The sequence below is a fragment of the Rhipicephalus microplus genome, chromosome X, assembly GCF_043290135.1.
Source record: "Rhipicephalus microplus isolate Deutch F79 chromosome X, USDA_Rmic, whole genome shotgun sequence".
Lineage (NCBI taxonomy): Eukaryota > Metazoa > Arthropoda > Arachnida > Ixodida > Ixodidae > Rhipicephalus > Rhipicephalus microplus.
This window is the reverse complement of record NC_134710.1, coordinates 471,367,343-471,382,639: the sequence shown is the minus strand read 5'-3', so window position 1 is coordinate 471,382,639 and position 15,297 is coordinate 471,367,343.

Here is a 15,297-nt window from a genome sequence, read left to right as displayed (position 1 = left end):
CCTTTTAACGAAAAAAAAAAAGCATTTGCATAGAGGTTCTATTTCAATTTAAAAAAAAATATTGTGCAGGTTAGTTAAGTCATGATAAATGTGCACATTTTTTTATATGTCATATATACTATTCGAATTCAATTTAAAATATTCCACCACAATTATTATTCCCTTCGAATCTAAAATTCGCTATTTCCACAAGACGATTTGTATCTATTTTAAAATCTATTACATTATGATGATTGATAATTTGAGCCCAGTTATTACAAGTTTATACAATTGAAGAAGTTGCAATCACTGAACGAGTGAAAGCAAAAATAACCAAGAAAGCATTTATTAATTTCATCACATAGACATGTTTATTTATTTATTTATTTAGTATACCTCAAAGGCCCCAGTCCGGGTACTACATGAGGGATGGGCATAATTAGCAACATAATGATTTTATCACGGTCTTGAATACATGTGGGTCGGAGTGGTGCATGGCGAAGGCAGGCAAGTTGTTTCAGTCCTGGGCGGTTGCAACAAAAAAGGAGCGAAGGTGGGCAGTAGTTTGTGCTGGCGGTGGATAAACGGCTCGGGGATGGTTTGTACGGCTGGATAATCGATGAGCAGGCAAGATGGCTGGAACGTTGAAAGGAGCGTGAGTTAAGTTCTCCTTCTCGTTCGTTGATCTCCTTGATATGGATTGAAGTCCCGTCAAGGAGATGATCGGCGTCGATGAAGCAGGAGGCAGGTTGGAGGTAATAAAAACTTGAAGGTATATTACAGCGAAATATTTACAGTCATATGTACATCTTGCCGAAGCACACTCATGATAACACAGACATCAACAGCGTCTTACTCTTCTACTTAACTTTTCTTAAGTTAGAGCCTAGAACACTGTTACTACATACAACGCATTTAGTCTCACTGTTCGACCACCTAGTGGTTATGGCCCAGACAAAAGTTGCATCGTACGGAGTCGTACTGATCTATCAGTTAAGTGATTGCAGCCTCGACTGAAGAGAAACGGATTCCCTCCAGTCTTAAGCATCTTGCGGTAACAAAGAAAAAGGGGAGGGGGCCACTGCTGGTCCGCCTCAACATTCTCTCATCCAATCTGTTTCCACTCAGATTAAGTCACTCCCTACTGGGCTGACCTTACTCTCGACAGCAGCGCTTCTACAGTTTAAACAGGCGTTTTGGTACTCTTTCCCATCATGTCTCTCTCTCTCCATCTCCCACGCGCTCAGGAATTCTAACGCTCGGGAGATATCGGCATTGTAGACCCCGTACATTCATGCCCTTTCCCACACCCAGCGAGCCGAGACGAACCTCCAAAGTCGGTAATTGAATGATTGCGCGCGGAACGTCATTGCCCCCGCAGGTAGCAAGCGGCCTTTGACTTTCTCCGCTTTCCTTGTGCTCGGGTCGTGCATCGCTGCGAATTTGAGCTGATCGCCAGAACAGAGCGTGTCGCCTACTCCCACTGAGCTCGCGCCCGGCAGCGGAAGCAGGACGGGGTCGCTTAATCCCATTGTGCGTTTGCCCCCGGCAGCGGCGACTTGTCTCTAAATCACAAACATTCCAAGCCGGTTGGCAGAGCGGGTTCGTTTCACATTGTGTGTTTGTCCCCGGCAGCGGAGGAGACGGACGTAGTTTGCATTCCAGAGGATAAGTGGTGTACAGTTACACGGGCATACCGAGAGAGAGTCGAGAAAGAAGCTTTGTATAACGTAGCTTCCCGCGCTGTCGTCCCATGCTCAAAGGAAGCAATTTGCGACCTTGCCGAGAGAGATCCGAGAAAGAAGTTTTGAATAACGTAGCTTCTGGTGCTGTCCCATCCGCACGATCAACTTATGAGCGGCAAAACATAACAGCGTGATTAAATTTGTGAAAAAGACAGAGCCGAGATATATGATGACGTGATTCTAGGTTGTTGAGGTGGCCACTAGTTTTAAGTTCGGAAACGCTGGAATGATAAGAGTACACGAAGTAGATGAACCGGGCTGCGCGATTTTGTACAGATTCTAGAAGGTTAGATAGATTAGATTGATGAGGGTCCCAAACAGAGCATGCGTACTCCAATTTAGGGCGAACAAATGTGGTGTAAGCTAACAACTTCACTGATGAGGGAGCAAGTTTTAAATTCCTACGAAGTAAACCCAGCGCACGATTAGCGGAGGATGCTACGTTGTTAATGTGAGTGGACCAGGTGAGGTTGCTTGAGAATGTTACGCCGAGGTATTTATAGGATTCTGCTGTTAAGATTGTAGAGCCCGAAATGGTGTAAGTCGCTTGCTGATAATGTTGCCCATGGTGAAATGATATTAGCGATGTCTTATTTACGTTTAAAGACATTAGCCAGTCGTTACACCAGGATTCAATTAGGTTAAGATCGTTTTGAAGTATAGCAATATCGGTAGAGTTTTTTATTGGACGGTACACGACGCAATCATCTGCAAACAGGCGAATATTTGATTAAATGTTAGCTGGGAGGTCATTTATATAAATTAAGAAAAGTAGGGGTCCGAGTACTGTGCCCTGTGGGACGCCAGAGATTACGGGAAGATGGTTAGATGAATGGTTGTTAGCGTACACAAATTGTTGCCGATTAGTCAGAAAACTACGAATCCAGTTGAACGTCGATGTATTAATGTTTAAGCAAGAAAGCTTGAGGAGTAGCCGTTGATGCGGAACTTTGTCAAATGCTTTTTCAAAGTCTAAAAAGAGGGCATCGGTGGGTATATTTAGGTCAACGCTAGAACTGATGTCATTGTAGAATGAAGCAAGTTGTGTGTCGCAGGATAATCCTGAGCGAAACCCATGTTGACTATGATGAAAGAAGTTGTGGCGGTTTAACAACTTGACGGTGTTAGAGTAGATCACATGTTCCATTAGTTTAGAGCAAATGCTAGTGAGCGAGATGGGACGATAGCTGCTAGGCTGGGATGGAGGGCCCTTTTTAGGGACTGGAACAATCTTACCCACTTTCCAGTCTTCCGGCACCACTCCTGAAGACAGTGATTGCTGAAAAATATGGCATAATATCACACTGACAATGGGTTGTGTGTTTTTTAACATTTTAGCGTTGATGCCATCGGCGCCACAAGCAGATGTGAGCTTTAATGAGTCGATTAATTTAGCAATGCCCTGTTGAGAAAACGTGATGTCCGGCATCATGTCGTAATCACGAGGATGGAATGAAGGTAAGTTGCCGTTAGGTTCGATAGTGAACATGGAAGAGAAAAATTGATTAAGTTGTTCGGTAGCTTCATCGTCGGGGATCGGAAAGTTATGATTATCAAACAGTGCCAGTGGTTGGGAATTTTGAGGGTTGATAACGCTCCAAAATTTCTTCGGGTTATTGGTCAGCATGGCCGGCAAAGTCTGTGAGTAAAAAGAACGTTTTTCTTTCATAGCATGCGTGCTGAATGCTTTTTCCGCAGCGTAGCAGTTGTTCCATGCAGAAATATTATTAGATCGTTTTGCCGATCTAAAAAGTCTTTTCTTTTAATTATTGAGTCGTTTTAGTGTAGCTGTGAACCATGGGGACGTCTTTTTTTCGGTGACGGTAATGGTGGGCAAGTATTTTATGAACAGGTCATGGATTTTATTTTTGAAGAGCAATCAATTAGTCTCGACAGAGCGCTGCGAAAAATGGGCTAGCAGGCAAGTAGCGAATTCTGCAAATTCATTGTTTAGGGCAGAATAGTTTCCTTTGTTATACAATGTTATCGTTTTTGTTATTTTAGACGAGCGTGTTAGTTGGCAGAGGTAGGTACCATGAATCACTGAATGGTCACTTAAGTCAGGCAAGAACGTCATCTTGGAAACCTTGTCAGGCTCGGAAGTGAGGATAAGATCTAGAGTGTTGGAGGAGGTAGAATTTTGACGTGTGGGTTCAGTGACGAGTTGCGTTAGTCCAAATCTTAGGCATGAGTTGACATCGCTTTCAGGACCGTGTTTGGCGGCTGTGCTTGCCAGATTATTCCACGAAATTGCTGGAAAATTAAAATCACCGAGGAGAAGTATCGGATAATGACGGAAAGTTTTAGTTACAGAGTGAATAGCCACGTGGAAATTCGGTACAAAAAGGGGGTCAAGACCGGGAGGGCGGTAACAAACTCCAATTATCGTGGGGGATAAGAAGCATTGCAGAGAATGAACGTAATTTCTAAGCATGAGGACACACGAATTTCTGTACATTGAAGGCTTTTATGACTGCCTATCAGCACTCCACCTCCACGTTTGTTAGTGCGGTCACGTCGAAAAATGTTGAAGTCCGGGAAATATTGTAGCAGCTCTGAAGAGCTAATTAAATTTTGTAAGCCAACAACTTTCGGAATAATGCTTCTAATGTTAGTATAAAGAAAGGAGAATGATTTCCTGGTTGGAATAGTACGGCTGGGGCCTATGTGTTTAACGGGCGCAGAACGACTTTGTTAGTCATGATCGTAAATGAAAGTTTTGTTGCCAATGATAAGCTTATCATGACGAAGTTTGTAAGGTTGCTGCTGTGCCCTTCCAAACTCACCGAGAAGTTTTCTGGCTTTAAGTGTGTTAGGTGGATAGTCCTCCGATATGCGATAGTTCGTACCTTTTAGCTTGCGCCCACTCGACAGTACGTTCTTCCTAACCTTAAAGTGTGCAAATTTAATGATGACTGGTCGGTTTTTGTTAGCATTATATTTACCTAAACGATGAGCCCTTTCTATATCCATTGTGTCAAGACTGATTTCTAATTCTTTGCTACAAAATTGGAGCATAGAGGCTTCCGATTCGGCCCAAGTTTCACGCTCGCGATCTTTCAAACCAAAAATAACAAGGTTCGATCGACGTGCTCGGTCTTCAAAGTCATCCAGTTTGGTCATGATTGCAGTGACATCTTGTGCATTTTGGTCTGAAAGCTTACTGATATTGTCCAATTGAGTTGTTATGTTTGTAAATGAAACATCGTAGACCTGAACGGTGTTCTTCAAGAAAATACTGATGTTTTGTACTTCCGTTATTCTTTACTCGGTGGCTAAAACGGTTTTCACATAGTGTATATTTGCTTCTGCTTTTTGGTTATCTCTGGCCCTCTTTCCTGGGCACGTTTAGAGTAGAGCTGTGCGAATAGCAAAATTCGAATATTCGGTGCGAAGCAAATTAGAATAGTAAAGTGTAAGTGTAAATCGACGCGGAATATTTTTTTCTGATGCTTCTCGAGCATTTCCAGAATATTTTTCGAATACTTCGAAGCAAGAATGCAGGAAACAACTTGAGAGGTTTTTTAAGTACATTCTTATGAAATAGCAACATGACCGTGTTTCTTTTGGTTCTCTTGATGATGCGCTGGCAGGGGGGGTTCATAGTTGTCTTATCAATAATAGGGCAAAGCAGAAGCTGAATTGTATTAATGGATATGGTTTGGTGCAGTTAAAGTGTTGCAAACAACACTTTACACATGAAAAGCAAAGATGCTGTTTCCTGAGCTTTTCACACCACCCCTTTCAACTTCTGCAGAAGCGCAACTGTTGGGGTGGATAAGAATGCGCTCCCTTCAAGTTTGAAGCATCCAAAGTTGCAAATCTGCCTCGTAGAAACCAATATATTTTTGTTCTTTTTTTATTTATTCAATACCCAGGGCCTTTTCAGGCTTATACAGCAGAGGGCGACTTCATATAGCAGAATAGAAAATGAAAAAGAAAATGCGCAATGCATATGTGTTTTACTGAGGGGGGAAAAGAAAAACAAAACTAGCAAACATGATAACATCAAACGGTAATTTAATTGACACACAGATGCAAGCTGTTAAGCATTTGTAACAATGTGCGAGTACATGTGCAATATATCGTTTCTGCTTTTATTTGCGCACAGATACCTCAGAACCTATTGCAATGGCTCTAAATGAAATTCCAGCAGCGATGAAAATGTTTCAAGTGATTTAGCACTGACAACGTCATTTGGCGAGTCATTGCACATCTATATAACTGAAAAAAAAAAAAAATACCTAAACGTGTTACGACATGACAGGAATGTGCATATGCATTTCTCGTTAGTTCTGCTGGAGTGACGGTTCAGAGCTTTTAGGTATTCGTTCTTATTTAAAATTTTCAAGTTGCATGAAAAAAGAAAAAGAAACTTCAGACTAGCTAATTCTTATAAGACCGTCTAATCATATGTAAGACCATCTGAAATTTCGGATGCTAAAGATTTTCGGCATCAGATTTTTCGGAATTCCTGCCCAAATTTTAGGCACAAAACATCATTAATTGAGCCTCCCCTCCTCTGCCATATCTGTCATCTTCCATGTTGGAACCAGTGTTTCTTTAATAAATACAATTGTAAACATAGCAGAACTTGAAAGGCAGCTTTGCCGCAAAGGTGCTACGAGGGTGTGATGGGGTGAAACATATTGAGAGGTTATTATAAGAGGAAAATTGAAAATCTGTTTGGGCCATTGCCAGTTGGATGTTAACTGGATTTGTGTACTAGAATTTTAAATAGTTTTAATGTTAAAATTCTGGTTCAGATCAAATCGAACTATGTGCACCTAAATCTGAGCACACGGGCCTACAGCATTTCCGCCTTCATCGAAAATGCAGCTGGGATTTGATCCCACAACCTGCAGGTCAGAAGTCAAGTACCTTAGCCACTAGACCGCTGGGCAGGGAGATAATGATCAAGTACGATCACCATTTATTGCATTCTAAAGTGTCGAGCATAACTGGTATAATGTATAGTATATACTTCTTATTTCAAGCTGTGAGGCTGGTTGCCTCGTGCAGACCACTCTGGTGCTCTCATTAGCACATCATCAATACATTATACAGTAGACTCTCAGTAAACCGAAATCTCTTAAATTGAACTACTGCTTAAACAGAACAAATGCGTCTGCTATGTTTGGTTTCGGGCTTGTATTCTGCACCCTTGTTTAGCACTCATTAAACGAAACTCCTGTTAAATGGAACATATTTTCCCCGACCCTTCAGGTTCTATTTACTGGGAGTCTACTGTAAGTACATGACCTTAAATGTGATTTCGGTACATCTTCAGTCAGTGTTCAGAACCAAAAATTCAATTGCTTTGGTGGAACAGTGGCCATTGATGGCAACATTAGTTTAAAACCGCTGAAATCTGGCAAATTTATACCTGAACATGATGGAATTCAGAGCGCATAAACAGACAAAAAACGAAAGACAGAGCGTTCGTGTGTATAACTGTTTTCGTTTTCGTCTGTTTAATTGATTGATTTGTGGGGTTTAACGTCCCAAAACCACCATATGATTATGAGAGACGCCGTAGTGGAGGGCTCCGGTTTTGTCTGTTTACGCGCTCTAAATTCCACTATGGACAAGATTACTGTATCCTCGTGCTGACATCACAGGTCTCACAGCTTATATGTATATATAACTGTTGGCAGCTGTGCGAATTCACTCATCAGCTTTGCTGCAATCAATAAAAAATATAACTGTGCTTCATTATTATGAACAAACAGTGATTGCGGGCACTAGTATAACTGTGGCATTCGCTGCATGGCGATACGCTTTGAGGGCGGCAGCTTTTGTCTCGAGCGTTGCTTTCAACAGTGAACATTGAGAATCGTGGCTGTAACCACAAAAAACAAATTACCGAGAAATTTTCACCCACCGGTGTCCTGCACACAAACAAAAAGCTATTGTGATCTTCTATGGGCAGAACACAGAAGCACCCGAGTACTTTGTTGGAATCACTTTAATCCTATATAACATTGCAAAATAAGCAGCAGCAGCCATTGAGGCTTGCGAAAGCAAGTGCAGCTACAATTTTCGGAAGTGCATTTTCAGAGAAGGTGCTATGTTGCCACAGAATGGCAAGCACTGGCGAAACCGTTTATAGGAAATGGTGCTGTTAGGGCAATTGTGTCACTCGGTCTAAATATTAAATTGTCAAGAACACGATGTGCGTGCTTCACATGCAAACAAGTAAGAGAACAAAAAATGTCAATGCGAGACACTGAATTTAGTTAAACATGGGAAAGAAAATTAACAAAAAAAAACAGCGCCAGATGCATGAAAAACCAGATTATACCTAGATTGCACAAGAAGTCTCATTAATGGCTCAAAAGGGTACAAACATTTAAGTTCACTGACCTTCGAGGGGACATGGTTGTTAGCAAAAAAAATAACAAACTGTCATAATTGGTGTTTAAAACATGAAATCGACATAAATACATTTGTCAATGTGTATCTAGAGAGCCTATAGAATAGTTGTGTGTCGCAGGCACCCTTTTTAATTTTTTTTTTATATTTCAATTGTTCTACTCTCCCAACCAGATCCATGGTATTTTTTAGTTTACGTAATACAGCCGGCCTCCTAGTGATTCATTGTCTTTCAATCTCACAGAAAGAGGAACGAGTTTTCTGCTTTGTTCAAGTTACAATCAACATAATAAAGAGTTCCGTTCATAGCCTATGTTATGTCGACTCCAGGAAGAAAACCTCTCGTAATGATCTCTGATTTACCGTATTTTGTGGAAGTTGATTTGATCTTAGCCATCTGAACTTTTTAGCTTGTTGTGGTTAGATGTTGGGAGGCATCCGCCATCACTGAGCGGTTTTCTGGTGCTGTGCTCCAGCGTGAAAAATGCTTTCTGCGGTACCACGCAGTTTGAAATGACTGCTAAAAGACTGTGATTCTCGAGAATGGAGAAACAAATGCCTTGCTGTGCATTTGCTTAAGTAAGTCCGTCTACACGCAGCACTCCAAGGGGAGATGTGTGGCTGGAGAGTCAGCTTTTGAAGAGTCAACTGCTGCACGTGCATATTTGGCTGAAAATTTCAGGGATGCAGAGATCCCATTCCAGCACCAATTGAGATTTGCTGCATCAACCTGATAAAATTGAGGTAAATTGCGCCAAACTGCAAACTGCGCCAAACCGTCTATCTCAGAGGTCCGCAACCTGTGGCCCGCGGGCCACTTGTGGCTCACAGGACAGTTTTATTCGACTCCCGGAACGACGTCAGAAATCGTGGAATTGCTTGACTCTGTAATTGCGGCAGTATTTAGATAACAATAATTAATATTGAGTAAGGCCGCTTAGCTTTTCGCAAATGCGTAGACTGTTTGGAAACAGGTTCTTTGTTGCACTTCACTCATCTGCAAGCTGTTCCCGCGCATGCCATATAGGCGCTTTGCGGCTATCTTTTCTCGCAATCGTTTAACCGCAACAGTGGTATCTGCTGTGATTTCGAGGGGCGCCCAGAAGCGTGCATCACGACATACTTTGCCAACTTCGCGGCATCCTCACTCAACGACGCCGTTGTCATTACAGCAAGTGAAACGGGCCAATAAACCCCGTTTCATAAGTAACAAACATACCCCAGTAACATCAAAACAAACTGTCGATAACAAGATTAAGGACTAAATATGACCACCGCCTCACCTCCACATGAGAAGTTTGTGTACGCCCGGCAAACAAGCGAGGCGAGTATCGGGGGTGCTACCATGTTGTGAAAATCGTCACGATCTTTTCTGGGTGACAAGTGATTTTAAAGACAATAGTCTTTCTTGGGGACCTTCGATGCAAAAGTTTGGTCTGTCTGTCTGTACATTTGCCTGTTTGTTCACTCTTAACGGCATCGGGTACTCGAAACGACCGACCCCATTCGCAGCGCCAACCTATGTTGCTCAAAATTAAACGTTCATGCTTGTGCAATTGCCAATTGAGAAATTATTGCGCATGTCTGGGACACTATAACAAGACGTATATATTCTGTATGTGAGCCTTTTACTGGAAAAGGCATAAGTAATTTTTAGGATCGTAGCGCTCATCACGGTGCGCTGACCATGCAATGCTTGCACGGAAAGACAAGTGTTTCCAACGCTGTGCTTGGAAGAGACGGTGGTGGCACCTACCTGTCGCCTTGCGTTCTACACCTTATCACCTCTGAGATGAGCGCGCACACTCGTCTCAAAGCCACGCGCTTTGTTTTCTAAAAAAAACTGCCAGATGGCACTTATGTCTCACGTGTGGTAGAGTTACGTATATGCTACCTTTAGGTAGCACAGTTGCGCCACTGCTTTTTGGGTGCTGCTCGCTCCGATGGATGGATGGATGGATATGGCTGTACTATTATGATCGGGCGGTGGCTAGCACCACCAAGCCGTAATACTTAATGAACAAAAAACTAGGTTTATTTTTTTCCCTTAGTGAGGTTGAGGATTCCTACTTTGCAGTGAAGGGTTTAATTTTCACTCGTGCCTTGACTTTAGCCACCAATCAGATAACCTCCTTCTAGTTAATTTTACCCGCTTGAAGTCTATTTTGCCCTCCCTAACCCTAAACTCCAGTGCTTTGAAAAACTCTGCGCCATTATCCTGAACTATAGGGTGAAGCCCTTTACAAAACATTATCAAGTGTTTGGCAGTTTCTTCTTCCTCTCCACACGCACTGCATACCGTGTCTACCCCTTTTTATTTGGCCATGTCTTGGTTCGCAATACTCCCGTCCTGGCCTTAAACAGTAGAGAACTACCTCGAGTATTATCATAGATCCTTTCTTTGGCAATTTCCTGCTTAAAAGTTCGATAGATCTTTAGTGCGGACTTCTTAATCATGCCAATTCTCCACATATAGGTCTCAGCTTCCTTCACATTCTTCTTAACCGATAATTCTTTTTGGTTTGGCCCCCTGCTGTTTTCCAAGTATTTACCAGTCAATTTTCTGTTTTGTTTCCTGCATTTTGTATCGACATTCTTTATGTACAAGTAGCTGAATACCTTCCTAGCCCAATGCTCCTCCCCCATTTCTCTCAATCGCTTCTCAAATTTTATCTTGCTGCTAGCTTCCTTGCCCTCAAATGATGCCCATCCCATATCACCTTGTACTCCCTGATTTAGTTTATTCCCGTGAGCTCCTAAGGCAAGCCTACCTATTCCACGTTGCTTAATTTTTAATCTTGCTTGAACTTCTGATCTCATGTACAAGACCGCATTGCCGAACGTCAGACCAGTAACCATGACCCTTTTCCATATTCCTCTCACAACATCATAGCTATTGTAATTCCACAGTGCTCTGTTTTTCATCACCGCTGCATTCCTGTTACGTTTAGTCGACATGTATATTTCGTGTTCTCTTAGGTACTCGGCCCCGTTGCTTATCCATACGCCCAGATATTTGTATTGATCTGTTATCTCTAGCGAGACCTCTTGCATTCTAAGCTCACTAATTTCATTGTCATTAAAAATCATGACTGCTGATTTTTCCTTACTGAATCTAAAATCTAACCTATCTCCCTCATTACCGCACATGTCCACCAATCTCTGCAAATCTTCCTTGTTGTCGGCCATAGCACTATATCATCTGTGTACATCAATGCTGGTAGTGCCTGTTTAATGAGTTTTCCTTGTTTGACGAAAGAGAGGTTGAAGCCCAGTCATCTTCCCTCTAATTTGGCCTCTAATCCTTGTAGGTACATCATGAGTAATAAGGGTGACAGAGACACCCCTGCCTAAGCTCCCGTTTTACCTCTGCAGGCTTGGATACCTGTTTTTCCCACTTTATAATTACCTTGTTACTTTTATAGATATCCTTTAAAAGATTAGTGACTACATCATCTACGCCTAGTGTGTCCAGTATTCCCCACAATTCCTCTTGAACAACGCTATTCTATGCTCTCTTGATATCCAAAAATGCTAGCCACAGGGGCCTGTGTTCTTTTTCTGCTATTTCGATGCACTGCGTCAGTGAGGACAGATTGTCTTCCAACCTCTTGTGTTTCCGAAACCCATTCTGCAGTGTACCCCCGGCACCCCCTCATCCTCTATCCATGCCTGCAGTCTTTCTTTTGTAATCTGCATCGCCAGCCTGTAGACCACTGATGTCACTGTTATAGGACGGTAGTTGTTTCTGTCAGCTTTGTACCCCTTTCCTTTATAGATCATGCTCATCCTGCTAAGTTTCCATCCATCGGGAACTTCTCCATCAATTATTATTTTGCTCACTGCCTCTCCCAAAGTCTGTTTAGATTTCGGACCCCCGGCCCCGCTGCGGTGGTCTAGTGGCTAAGGTACTCGGCTGACACGTAGAGACGACGTCAGCGACAGTAGAACGATTCTGGGCAACAAGGGCATTGTAGGCAATGCTTCCAATGCTATTCAAAATGTGACTCAGTTTGTTTGACTCGGACATCGAAGAGTTGACGCGCCGGCAGAGCTCAAGGACATCCTCTATGTCGGATGTGTACGACTCGCTGGGATGTTGTTGGCGAGTATCAAGGGTTCTCTTAGCTAGAGCGGATCGAACAACAGGTGTGCCGAATACTTGGCGAAGCTGCTGCTTGAAGGCAGGCCAGTCGGTGAAGTCAATCTCATGGTTCAAGAACTATGTCTTGGCAGCGCCCGTGAGATAAAGCGGTACTCGGTGGAGCTTGTTAGAGTCGTCCCAGTGATAAGTTGCGCTTACTCGCTCGTAGTTATCGAGCCAGTCCTCCACAGCTTCACCGCAGAGACCAGCGAAGATCGGAGGGTCGCGCTAGTGGTTTACGATGTAAAGAGGAGGGGCTTGCAGCGCAGGGATGGGAGCAGAAAGGGCGTTCGCCCACTCACTCTGAGACATATTGGCGGACTGAGGGTCCAAGCGGTGGTCTGAACGGAGCTCCAGCGAGTAGGCGTTGTGAGGAGAGGACCGGGATCGTCAATCCACCTCCACCAAGTATAATGACTCGGTTGTAACGAGGTTTATTGGCCGTGAACTCGGGAACAAACAAGCGCAACGGACCCGAAGATGAAGCGCACGCTCACAGACGATGACTGTCAGCCAGAACAGGTGATGATGATTGACTGCTCTCCAGATGAGGATGAAGCGCATAATCGATGCCTACAATATATATATATATATAGAGAGAGAGAGAGAGAGAGAAAGAGAATGCGGCAACGGACAAATGGGGGAAGGAAGAGAGCTGAGGTAGCCGAGTGGGGTCGGCATAATAAATAAAAAAACGGAAGAGACCCAAAGGGGAAGTAGGCGCCAGGTGTCCGTTAGCGGAACTGTAGGGGATGAATGTAGGTGGTGCGTTTGTTATGTGGGAGGATAATACAAATTCTGACGTCTGAAGTTGGGGGTGCGTTTATTATGCGAGTGTGCTCATAACGCGAGTAAATAAGGTTTTACACGTAGAAACCAAACCAACATGCAACAAGCACGGCATATTACTTATTTTGTACATTAAAAGGGCAAGAGACCGCAAAATACCTTATGTACTACTTTCATAATCAGATTTTTGCATTCTAAAGGCATCACGCTGCTGTTGAAGTTAGAATCCCATACAATGACGATATCCAGGCCATCCAATCAAGTGCACACGCGTGTGCACTTTATTTCATGTTTAGGAGCACTTCTGTCAAGCAGCGGTAGAGCCCTGGTTTCTTTCTCGCGCTGCTTCATGTTAAGTAGAACCTCGTTATAACAAAGCGGGATATGATGAACTAATGAATATAATGAAGCAATTGTAATTCACCTTAACATTATCATAGACGCCCATGTATTTCAAACCTCATTTCAATAAAGTGAAAATTTTTTCACAATAAATATAATGAACCATCAATTGTCCACAACGAGTATTTACTGATCATTTTAGTATACGTCAATTCAATATCTTATAGCGCGCGACAGTTTACGTATCATCACGGCAGCACTTATTCATAAGTCGTGCCTTGCGCTCGCCGGGAGCGGCCAGCCAACACGCGCATGGCTTTGTCTTCCTGCTTCCCCTTTCTTCAGGTTATAATGGACTCTCCTGTAGAGCTCACTGACCCGTCCGCGCATCTGACCACCTCCTCCCCTTCATCTCCGCTCTGGGACGGCGCAGATTGCGGCTATGTTCCTTGTCGTTCACTATGGAAGAGCAACACCACCTGTATTAGTTTCGCCGCCCGACACGAGATGGACAACAGAAGCGGTAAACGTAAGCGCAAAAGTATAATAATCGAGCAGAAGTTGGCAATCTTGAAAGTCGGTTAGTCGAGGAAACAAAAAAGTCGAACATTTCGGCGATGTCCTCACCAGTGAGGGCGCTATGGGCAACCAGGCCCAGATGTCGTGGGGCGCTTTCCTTGACGCCGGCTTTGTGCCTAACTTTCTGCACGTACGTCGGTGCTGATGCTGACGCGGTGACAATGAAAGAGTTGTCAGATGCGGAAATTGTGCGCGCGGTGACGGAGGTGCATGACGACAGTAACGATTGTGTCGACACCCCGGGGCCTAATATTAGCGAACCCGACGTACCAATGCCCGCGCAAGCGCTGGTTGCGACAGACTTGCTGCGACGCTTCTTTGGTGCTTACAATGACCCCGAGGACGGACTCAAAATAACCGCTGAAGCTTAAAAAAACAGTCATCCACGTGAAGAAGAGTCGGTAAATGTCTATTATGGACTATTTTATTCGAAGTGACCTTCCAGCTGGTGTACCTGGTGGAAATAAAGGTGCACTGTTCTTCATTAGTTCGCTGGTTTTTTGCCTTCCGACGGCCGTTCTTCTCTGCGCAGTGGGCTGCTGTGGTATTCGGAAGTGAGTACATTCTGTCTTGCTGGCTAATGTCGGTAGAAATTGATAATGGCTTTAATAAACTAATTAATATAACAAAGTACAGTTGAACCTGCTCATAACTAACCTTCATATAACGAATTCATCAATATAACGAAGTTTTTCTATTCGCCGCTGTTGCTCCATAGAAGCACGTGTATTTGCAACCTCTATTTAACAAAGTAACGCAGGAAGACAACCTTGACACAATGAATTTTTTCCCACGGGCAATCTAGGAAATGTGCTCCGCATTCGGGCATTTTGGTACGAGCATGCATCTTCCGGGGTAGCCACGCTGCCGACGAAGCGCACGACGCACCAGGCGAGAGCGAGCAGGAGGCGGGCCTGCACCCCACGAGCCGGCGTTGCCGCAGCTCTCACCGCTGCGGGCACATGCACTTGTGTGCCCCCACTCCCCCTGCCCCCCCCCCCCCCCCCCCAAAAAAAAAAAAAAAACTTTCGCGCATTGTCAGTGCTACGCTTTTGGTTAGCGTCACATATGTGGGGCCGCGCTGCATATAAAGGGTGCTTTACCGAACATATTTCCGCGGTATCCTCGTCTATGTCCGTGTCGTTGGCCCTTCGTTTTCGACGCCGTTCGCGCACGCATAGTTCCACTGCGCGCGCATGGTGTGGCTCCCGACGACGTTCAGCTTTCGCCTTTTTTTTATTGCGATTATATGAAGTATCGGCTTTTCTTTTTTTTTTTTGCCGCCGCCATCATTCATCGTATATGTATACGTATCTATATAGATAAGAACTCAAAGGAAAAAAA